Below are 11,385 nucleotides of genomic sequence, written 5' to 3'. Positions count from 1 at the left end.
AAAAAGAAATGGGGCTTCACCATGTTGGTCAGACTGATCTTGAACTCCTGACCTCAAGCAATCCTCCTGCCTCAGCCTCCCAAAGTGTTAGGATTACACGCATGAGCCACTGAGCCTCTTATGGTTTTATAAACAGGAGTTCTCCTGCACAAGCTCTCTTGACTACTGCCATGTTAGACGTGACTTTGCTCCTCATTCGCCTTCCACCATGATTGTGAGGCCTCCCCAGCCATGTGCAACTGTGAGTCCATTAAACCTCTTTCCTTTATAACTTACCCAGCCTTGGGTATGTCTTTATTAGCAGTGTAACAATAAACTAACACACCTGGTTTCTCCCACAAGTCTGGGGATAGTGGCCTAGGTCTGGGAGTCAAGAAAGCTGAAGTTCCAATTTGGAATCCCCACTCACTGGCCGTGTGAACCTGGGAAAGTTACCGAAGGTTTCCGTGAATCTTTTGTAGAAGGTGGTGTGATGGGCAGAAAAACGCCCCCCACTGAAAGATATTCATGCCCCAACCCCAGAACCTGTGAATATATTACTTTACATGGCAAAAGGAACATTGCAGATGTGGTAATGTTAAGGGCCTTGAGGTGGGTTATCCTGGGAAATAATCTAATTATGACTGGTGGATCCCATGTAATTACAAGGGTCCTCATGAGGGAAAGAAAGAGGGGCAAGAGAGTCAGGTCACAAGGAGATGTGAAAATAGAAGCAGCAAGAGAGAGGGAGAGATTTGAAGATGCTCCGCTACTGGTTTTGAAAACAGAGGAAGGTGCCACCAGCCAAGGAATGTGGGTGACCTCTAGGAGATGGACAAGGACAAACATTTTCTCCTAGAGCTTCCAGAAGAAACATGGCCTTCCTTACACCTTAATATAGGCCCATAAGTCTTCTGAGCTACAGAACTTTAAAACAAAAAACCTGTGTTGATTTAAGCTGGTAAATTTTGTGATTTGTTCCAGCAACAATAGGAAACTCTGACAGGGAAAGTTATACCACGTGTTCTATAAGCTTGTTGCCAGGAGAAAGTGAAGTAATGGAGCTAGCGCATGGAGTGTGCTGCCTGGTGCTTTATTTATTTATTTTTAATTTTTATTTATTTACTTTTTTGAGATGGAATCTCACTCTGTTGCCCAGGCTGAAGTATAGCAGCGTGATCTCAGCTCACTGCAACCTCCACCTTCCGGGTTCAAACTATTCTCCTGCTTCAGCCACCCAAGTAGCTGGGATTACAGGCATGCACCACTATGCCCAGCTAAGTTTTGTATTTTTAGTAGAGACAGGGTTTCACCATGTTGGCCAGGCTGGTCTCGAACTCCCGACCTCAAGTGATCCACTTGCCTCAACCTCCCAAGGTGCTGGGATTACAGGCAGGAGCTACTTGGCCCAGCGTCTGCTGCTTTTAAACTGCCATTCAACAAATGGTAAGGGAGTTTTTCTCATTGTCCGGGTTGGGAATAAGGCTTCCCAGGGAGGTAACATTTGAGATAGATCTTGATCCCAAGAGTTCTTTTCTTGAACTCTGAAAGTATAAAGGAATGCCACTAATTGTGTATCCTTAAGCAAGTACCTAACGTCTCAGGACCTCAGTTTCCTCATCTGCAAAATGGGAGAAATAATACCTCCCAGAGATACTGTGAAAAGGAACATGCTAGGATAACAGATGCAAATTGCTGAGCAAGATGTCCGGCATACATCAAGAGCTTAATAAATGGTGAAAATTGTCATTATTCCCAGAATCCTTAGGAGGGAAGGTGAAGTTTGAACAGGAAGGGCTTAGTGCATTTGACAGCATTTATTGCCAATTATAAAATTCAAGCTTTCTTTCAAACAAAAATTAGAATTTGGAGACACTTGTATCCACCATTGTGAGTTGGACAGCTACCCAGTTCTTAGAGACTTTTCTGATGAGAGTGGTGGTCATAGTAACAAATGAAACTTCTTTTCAAATTTGGATTCAGGAGGTACATGAGCGGGTTTGTGACGTGGGTATACTGCATGATGCTGAGGTCTGGGGTAGGAATGATCTTGCCACCGAGGTACTAAGCATAGGATCCAGTGGTCAGTTTTTCAACCCTTGCCACCTTGTTTCCCTCCCACTTGGAGTAGTCCCTAGTGCCTGTTGTTGCTGTCTTTATGTCTGTAATCAAAAATAAATACAGAGACAATGCTTCAACATTTTGAAGATGTGCATAACTCAGTGAATCAATGTTTTCCAAATGACTGGTGTTATAAAATTACGCATGAGTAAAAGATCCATTCAAACTATAAGATAAGCCAGTGGGGCCAGGAGCAGTGGCTAATGCCTGTAATCCCAGGCTAGTCTCACTCGTGAGCTCAAGCAATCCTCCCTCCTCCATCTCCCACCGTGCTGGGATTACAGGTGTGAGCCACCACTCCTGGCCCAGACTTATAAAAATTTGCAAAAATATAAAATAATGCCACTCCTTTCACCAAAATATTTTGTTTTGGAGTATAGTTGTTTTTCATTTAAAAGATGTTATTTATGTTTATATATTTTGTATTTTTATTTATGTATTATATTTTAAATAAATTGATATTATTTTGTAATGTTTCAGTTTTTATTTCTACTATGGTAAACAACAACAGATAAAACTCACAAAAACAGCAATAATTTTTTTCTGTTTTTCATTTAATTCTTTATCCTTGCCAGCAGGAGGTCATCCCAACAAATTTTTTTTTTTTTTTTTTTTTTTTTTTTTTTTTTAGTGAGATCCACTCTGTTGATTTTTTTTTTTTTTTTTTTTTTTTTTTTTTTTTTGGAGATGGAGTCTCACACTGTTGCCTGGGCTGGAGTACAGTGGCGCGATTTGGGCTCTCTGCAACCTCCAACTCCCTGTTCAAGCGGTTCTCCTGTCTCAGTCTCCCGCGTAGCTGGGATTACAGGCACCCACCACTGCACCCAGCTAATTTTTTGTATTTTTTTGGTAGAGACGAGATTTTACTATGTTGGCCAGGCTGGCCTCAAACTCCTGACCTCATGATCCACCCGCCACGGCCTCCCAAAGTGTTGAGATTACAGGCATGAGCCACTGTGCCCGGCCCGAAAAGACATGTTTGAGACAATTTAGAGACTGTAGGTGAGGCCTGACAAATATCAAGGAAGTACTAATACCTGTGTTAGGTATAATCATGACAGTGTGGGGTTTTTTGTTTATATGTTTGTTTTGAGACGGAGTCTCGCCATCGCCAGGCTGGCGTGCAGTGGCGTGATCTCAGCTCGCTGCAGCCTCCACTTCCCGATTCTCCTGCCTCAGCCTCCTGAGTAGCTGGGGCTACAGGAACACTACCATGCCCAGGTAATTTTTGCATTTTTTGTAGCGTCGGGGTTTCACCATGTTGGCCAGGATAGTCTAGATCTCTTGACCTTGTGAGCCGCCCACCTTGGCCTCCCAAAGTGCTGAGATTACAGGTTGACAGCCACCGCGCCTGGCCAACATGATGGTTCATATAAGAAAATCCTCCTGGTTTTAAGAGATGTACTCTGAAATATGTAGAGAATGAAATGATATGAGGTATGGGATTTGCTTTAAAATATCTGAGGATATAACAGGAAGAAAGAAGGAATTGACAAAGGGAACATTGCCAAATCTTGGTAGCTATTAAATCTGATTTATGGGTGCCTTTGTTCGTCCCAGTCCTCTGAGAAGCAGGGACCAAGAGGGAAGAAGGAAAAGGCCCAGGAGGGAAAGAGGAGGGGTAGGCAGAGATGGGAGATTGTCTGGTGGGTTGTGGGGCTGGCCCCTGCAGAGGAGAGCGGGAAGACAGAGGGCTGGGAAAAAGAGGCTTTTACTGTAGGGCAGTTTTCTAAAAGTTTCAGTAAGGCCATCAGGAGTCCTTGGGACACAACTGCACGTAAGAGCAGTCCCATATGTCCCAGAAAAGAGCCAGGCTAGTCGCTGTTTCCTGTGGCTGCTGTCATACCACAAACTAGAAGGTTTAAAGCAACACAAATGTATTCTCACAGCTCTGCAGGTCAGAGTCCAGAACCCGCTCCCTCTGGAGGCGCCGAGGAGGACGCTGCTTCCGGTGCAGGCGGCCACCCTTGGCGATCCTCAGCTTGTCGCATCATGGCTCCAGTCTCTGTTCCTGTCTTCACATGCCTGCTTTCCTGTTTGGCTCTGTCTGTCATGCAGTAAAACCAACACAGACAATTCAGCTCCTCTAGAGCCGAATCAAATTTCGGGTGGTCCATGGGAGCCCTGAATTACAGCTTGCTCTGCAGGGATGTGTTATCTGAAGTCTGTTTATTGTTAAACACCAACATCAAAGTCAGCTCAGCAACCGGCCCTAGGAAGGAGGGGGGACCTGTGGAGGAAGCACACAGCCCTGCCTCGCACCTGAGCCTCGCCCGGATCTCTTTGCTCGTTGAAGGCCTGTTGAATGGACTAGACCCCCCTCTTTTTTGTTGTTGTTGTTCTTCTAATTATTTTGCTCTCTCTTTTGTTTTTGGTGGCAGAACTCAGAGAGCTAACGTCTCTTCTTGAGTAACGATCTGTATAACGCAGTTCCTCACTTACGCATTTTACTAATTTCCCTTGTCTCTGCCCCTGCCCAGACAGTGGACCAAATTTAGGCACCAACATCTTCAAAGGCTTTGGCCAGGAGAAAAAAACTCCTTAAGAAAGGGAGTAAGGCCAGGCACAGTGGCTCACACCTATAATCCCAGAACTTGGGGAATCTGAGGCAGGCAGATCACAAGGTCAGGAGTTTGAGACCAGCCTGGCCAACATGGTGAAACTCTGTCTCTACTATAAATACAAAAATAGCCAGGCATGGTGGTGGGCACCCGTAATCCCCGCTACTCAGAAGTCTGAGGCAGGAGAATTGCTTGAAACTGGAAGGCAGAGGTTGCAATGAGCTGAGATGGCACCACTGCCCTCTAGCCTGGGCAACAAGAGTGAAACTCCATCTCAAAAAAAAAAGGAGGGGGAGTAAGAAAAAAATGAAAGACACATTATTGATCTAGATTCCATTCTTTTTTTTTTTTAAAACAGGGTCTCACTCTATCACCTAAGCAGGAGTGCAGTGGTGCCATCTCGGCTCACTGCAATCTCTACCTCTTGGGCTCAAGTGATTCTCGTGCCTCAATCTCCAAAGTAGCTGAGACTACAGACACGTGCCACCACGCCCACCTAATTTTGTTTACTTTTTGAAGAGACAAGGTCTCACTATGCTGCCCAGGCTGTTCTTGAAGTCCTGGACTAAAGTGATCTACCTACCTAGGCCTCCCAAAGTGCTGGGATTACAGGCATGAGCCACTGTGCCTGCCTGGATTACATTCTTTTTTTTTTTTTTTTTTTTTTTTTTGTTTGGGACGGAGTTTCGCTCTTGTTACCCAGGCTGGAGTACAATGGCACAATCTCGGCTCACCGCAACCTCCGCCTCCTGCGTTCAGGCAATTCTCCTGCCTCAGCCTCCTGAGTAGCTGGGATTACAGGCACGCGCCACCATGCCCAGCTAATTTTTTGTATTTTTAGTAGAGACGGGGTTTCACCGTGTTGACCAGGATGGTCTCGATCTCTTGACCTCATGATCCACCCGCCTCAGCCTCCCAAAGTGCTGGGATTACAGGCTTGAGCCACCACGCCCGGCTGGATTACATTCTTAATTCAGTCCCTGAGTCACTCTAAGACCTTGGAGAAATCACTGATTTTCTGTAAGTTGGTTCCTACATAAGGAAGAAAGCCCTGTTTGTCCTGCATGCTACTCAGTCCTGAGCAGACACTGAGATCAGCAGAGACGATGAAGGTGACGACAACTTCAGTCATGTGAAATGACACACAATGTGTTCGTATTATCAATGAGTTGAAATGGTGACATTATTATTTAATGCTCCTTCATTATTCTTGATCTAGTCACCCTTACAAAGCCTTCCTTTTCCCACTTATCCGAGAATTTCTTGTTTTTCATCAACTTTCATGTTATGTAGGTTTCTTCCTTCTTTGCCAGACCACTCAGGGAAAAAAGGCATTCTTTAAATCTCAGTTAGCCTACAAAAAAAAGTATATTTTTCTACTCTAAAGCCAAGTTGATTATTTTAACAGAATTATACAATTTTGAAGAAAAAATAATCCATGACTCTGACCCCAGCATTCTGGTACAGACACTGATTGATTTTGTAAAGCTTGTTGTTATCATGGGTGTGATGGGAATTCACAAAGTAGACTCTGGAGTCCCAGGCTCTGAGCTCAGTTCCCAGCTCTCCCACTTAGCAGCAGGTAAGCTGTGGGCAAGGCTGCTCCTGGAAGCCTTTTTCTTCGTTTGTGGCATAGGGGTATTGATGCCTTTCTAACAGGTCATTGTCAGAATTAAGTGAGATGGTGTACGTCAGCTATGGTAGGATAAACTGAGTTACATCAGCAAAGTTATCCCAAGAAGCCAGTCACTACTGAGGGACCCTCCAGAGGGTGTGGCATAGAGGAATGGAGAGAAGGGTGATCCAGAAAAACCAGGGTCGTTCACCCAGCACCTTTAAGGCACAGGGGTGGAGTCGCAGCTGAGTTTCCAAGGAGAGCCAGGGAGTCTTGGCAGAGATAGCACTGGCTAATTGGGCAGGGGTCTGGTCATATAATAATGTGAACCACTTGCTCAGCGTTGTCTGTCAAGCACTCAGATTAAACCCTTTATAGGCGTCACTCATTTATTTATTCATATTTATTCATTTGACAAAAGCGTGCTGAGCAGGTGAGGCATGGGGGCTCGTGCCTGTCATCCCAGCGCTATGGGAGGCCGAGACGGGCGGATAACAAAGTCAGGAGATTGAGATCATCCTGGCCAAAAACCCCATCTCTATTTAAAAAAAAAAAAAAAAATTAGTTGGGTGTCGTGGTGTGTGCCTGTAGTCCCAGCTACTCTGGAGGCTGAGGCACAAGAAGACCATCCCACTGCACTCCAGCCTGGTGACACAGTGAGAGTCTGTCTCAGAAAAAAAAAAAAAAAAAAGAAGTGTGGTGAGCTCCTACTATATGGAAATATCAGGAGCCAAAGATATGAGGGTAAGTTGAACGAAATGCATACGTTGTAGCACCACTGCTTCGATCTGTCTCCATTGTCATGTGCCGGCTTTCCTGTTTGGCTCTGTCTCTACGTCATGTAATAAAACCAGCACAGACAATTTTTCCTCCAGAGCTGAATCAGATTTCAGGTGGTCCATTTAAGCCCTGAATTACGGCTCACTCTGTGCAGATGTGTTATCTGAAATCTGTTTATCATTAAACAGCAACATCAAACTCAGCTCAGCAACCTGTCTTAGGAGGGAGGGAGGACACGTGGAGGGAACAAAGATCCCTGCCTGTAAACTAAGTAACGAGGAGGGACAGGAGCAGACAGAGGCTTGAACAGGATCTCTCTGGCTGCAGCATGCAGAGTAGCCTGGGAGCAGTAAGGGTGAAACAGTAGGATATTACACTTAGTAGGATGTTACGAGAATCTCTGCCGGTAAACTGAGAACGTACATAGTATGTATATAAATGTGGACATAGATTCTATGTGCCTGTTTTAGTTCATTTTCATACTGCTATGAAGAAATACCTGAGACTGGGTAATTTATAAAGAAAAAGAGGTTTAGACTGGGTGTAGTTGCTAACACCTGTAATCCCAGCCCTTTGGGAGGCTGAGGTGGGTGTAAATCACCTGAGGTCAAGAGTTTGAGAGCAGCCTGGCCAACATGGCAAAACTCCATCTCTACTAAAAATACAAAAATTAGCCATACATGGTGGTGCATGCCTGTAAGTCCAGCTCCTCAGGAAGCTGAGGCAGGAGAATTGCTTGAACTGAGAGAGCGGAGGTTGCAGTGAGCTGAAATAGATCACACCACTGCACTCTAGCTTGGGTGACAGAGTGAAACTCCATCTCAAAAAATAAAGAAGAAAGAAAGAAGGAAAGAAAGAGGAAGGAAGGAAGGAAGGAAGGAAGGAAGGAAGGAAGGAAGGAAAAGTAGGTTTGGAAAGGTCTCATAATCATGGTGGAAGGTGAAGGAGAAGCAAAGTCACGTCTTACATGGTGGCAGGAAAGAGAGCATGTGCAAGAGAGCTGCCCTTTATAAAACCATCAGATCGCTTTTCACAAGATGGCGCCGAAAGCGAAGAAGGAAGCTCCTGCCCCTCCTAAAGCCGAAGCCAAAGCAAAGGCTTTAAAGGCCAAGAAGGCAGTGTTGAAATGTGTCCACAGCCACAAAAAAAAGAAGATCTGCACGTCACCCACCTTCCAGCGGCCCAAGACACTGCGACTCCGGAGGCAGCCCAAATATCCTCGGAAGAGCGCCCCCAGGAGAAACAAACTGACCACTATGCTATCATCAAGTTTCCGCTGACCACTGAGTCTGCCATGAAGAAGATAGAAGACAACAACACACTTGTGTTCACTGTGGATTTAAAGCCAACAAGCACCAGATCAAACAGGCTGTGAAGAAGCTCTATGACATTGATGTGGCCAAGGTCAACACCCTGATTCGGCCTGATGGAGAGAAGAAGGCATATGTTCGACTGGCTCCTGATTACGATGCTTTGGGTGTTGCCAACAAAATTGGGATCATCTAAACTGAGTCCAGCTGGCTAATTCTAAATATATGTATAACTTTTCACCATTAAAAAAAAAAAAAAAAACCATCAGATCTCGTGAGACTTATTCACTATGATGAGAACAGCACAGGAAAAACCCACCCCCATGATTCAGTTACCTCCCACTGCATCCCTCCCAGGACACATGGAAATTATGGGAGTTACAATCCAAGATGGGAGTTGGGTGGGGACACAGGCAAACCATATCGGTGCACATACGTACACTCTTGCTCTCGGCACACGCCGTTAGACGGGTAGCTTGTTTGTTTCCAGCATCTCACCATTATTGAGAGCACTGCTGTGAAGTGTTTATTTCTTAACTGACCTTTCCCCGACTTTATTATATTAAGTAAATAACTAAGCAATAAGTTGGCGGATGGTGAGCCTTTTACATCTTAGCTGGGGCAACCCCCAAGAGTTTCCCAACAGCTGTCACTGCTCAGAAAGGAGGCTGCTTAATGCTAATGAAATTGAGCAGGAGATGATTTTTTTTTTTTTTTTTGGTCCTATCATACACTGGTGACTCAAAGCCACAGGGTTTTCTGGGTCTGCCCTAACGATCATGACCTTGTTCTGGGGAAGTGGGGATCACGTAGGTCTTGCTTTCCATTGTAGCCTTAATGCAAGGCATGATCTCTGACGTGTGACGACAGCTCAACTAATATTTGGTGAATTAGTCATAAGCTGAGGCCCCAAAGAACATTTGAATGGTAGCTAAAGTCTCTGGACAAGGAGGCAAACAAGCTTCATGCTCTCAAAAACCATCTACTTGTTTTCTCCTGGGTAGAGACTCCCTTCCCCCCTCATGACAAACTAGGTTTTTCAGATTGGAGAGATTATCCCACTAGTGAGAAACACTTTGAATCTTTCCTGGATTCCAGCAACATCCTACTGTGATATCCTGCTATGTTTTTTGTTTTTTGGGTTTTTTTTTAGACAGAGTCTCGCTCTGTTGCCCAGGCTGGAGTGCAGTGGTGTCATCTTGGCTCACTGCAACCTCTGCTTCCCATTCAAGTGACTCTTCCAACTCAGCCTCCCCAGTAGCTGGGATTACAGGTGCCCACCACCACGCCTGGCTAATTTTTTTTATTTTTATTTTTATTTTTTATTTTTTATTTTTATTTTTTTTGAGACGGAGTTTCGCTCTTGTTACCCAGGCTGGAGTGCAATGGCGCAATCTCGGCTCACCGCAACCTCCGCCTCCTGGGTTCAAGCAATTCTCCTGCCTCAGCCTCCCGAGTAGCTGGGACTACAGGCGTGCGCCACCATGCCCAGCTAATTTTTGTATTTTTTAGTAGAGACGGGGTTTCACCATGTTGACCAGGATGGTCTCGATCTCTTGACCTCGTGATCCACCTGCCTTGGCCTCCCAAAGTGCTGGGATTACAAGCGTGAGCCACCCCGCCCGGCCTAATTTTTTGTATTTTTAGTAGATGAGGCTTCACCATATTGGTCAGGCTGGTCTTGAACTCCTCACCTCAGGTGATCCGTCTGCCCGACCCATGATCACACCGTTGCACTCCAGCCTGGGCAGCAGAGTGAGACCCCAGCTCGAAAAACAAAACAAAACAAAACACTTCATGCAAATATATAGCAAACACATGACAGAGACTCACTTAACTCATTAATGAGAGACCCACCAGGGCGGTCAAGTTGGTCCAAAGGAAGATACAAGAGACTGAAGTATACACAGATGCTCCTTGACTTACAGTGGGGTTATAGCCCAATAAGCCAATGGCAAGTTGAAAATATCTTAAGTCAAAAACGCATTCAATGTCCCAATAAATCTATTGTAAAGTCAAAAATTGTTAAGTCAAACTGTCATAAGTCAGAGATCGTCTGCACAGTTAATGAAAGAAAGAATGCCAAAGCAGGCCGATTGCCCAAGGTCATGAGTTCAAGACGAGTCCGGCCAACATGGTGAAACCTCGCCTCTACTAAAAATAAAATTAGGTGGACGTGGTGGCATGAGCGTGTAATCTCAGCTACTAAGGAGGCTGAGGCAGGGAAATTGCTTGAACCAGGGAGGTGGAGGTTGCAGTGAACTGAGATCGTGCCACTGCAGTCCAGCCTGGGCGACAGAGCAAGACCCTGTCTTAAAAAAAAAAAAAAAGGCCAGGTGCAGTGGCTCACGTTTGTAATCCCAGCACTTTGGGAGGCTGAGGCAGGCAGATCATGAGGTCAGGAGTTCAAGATCAGCCTGGCCTACACAGTGAAACCCCTCTCTACTAAAAATACAAAAATTAGCTGGGTATGGTCATGGGTGCCTGTAATCCCAGCTACTCGGGAGGCTGAGGCATGAGAATCGCTTAAATCCGGGAGGTGGAGGTTGCAGTGAGCCGAGATCGCACCACTGCACTGTAGCCTAGGTGACAGTGACAGACTCCATCTCAAAAAAAAAAAAAAAAGACTGCTAGAATAAAATTGTGAAGTATAACACGAGAAGGTAAATGCCCTACAAGGCAATAAAATGACAACACTGGAAATTATCTTTTCTGCCAGATGGAAATAATTTCCATCTCTATGGAACAAAAACTATTCTACAAGTAAACATCTAACTTTGCAGAGTCTAGGCCCTAATAGTAAATAATAAGCTTTGAAAATTGCATCTCTCTAGGCCGGGCGCGGTGGCTCAAGCCTGTAATCCCAGCACTTTGAGAGGCCGAGGCGGGTGGATCACGAGGTCAGGAGATCGAGACCATCCTGGTCAACATGGTGAAACCCCGTCTCTACTAAAACTACAAAAAATTAGCTGGGCATGGTGGCGCGTGCCTGTAATCCCAGCTACTCAGGAGGCTGAGG

Source organism: Cebus imitator, unplaced genomic scaffold, assembly GCF_001604975.1.
Source record: "Cebus imitator isolate Cc_AM_T3 unplaced genomic scaffold, Cebus_imitator-1.0 Scaffold159, whole genome shotgun sequence".
Taxonomy (NCBI): domain Eukaryota; kingdom Metazoa; phylum Chordata; class Mammalia; order Primates; family Cebidae; genus Cebus; species Cebus imitator.
This window is presented reverse-complemented; position numbering follows the sequence as displayed.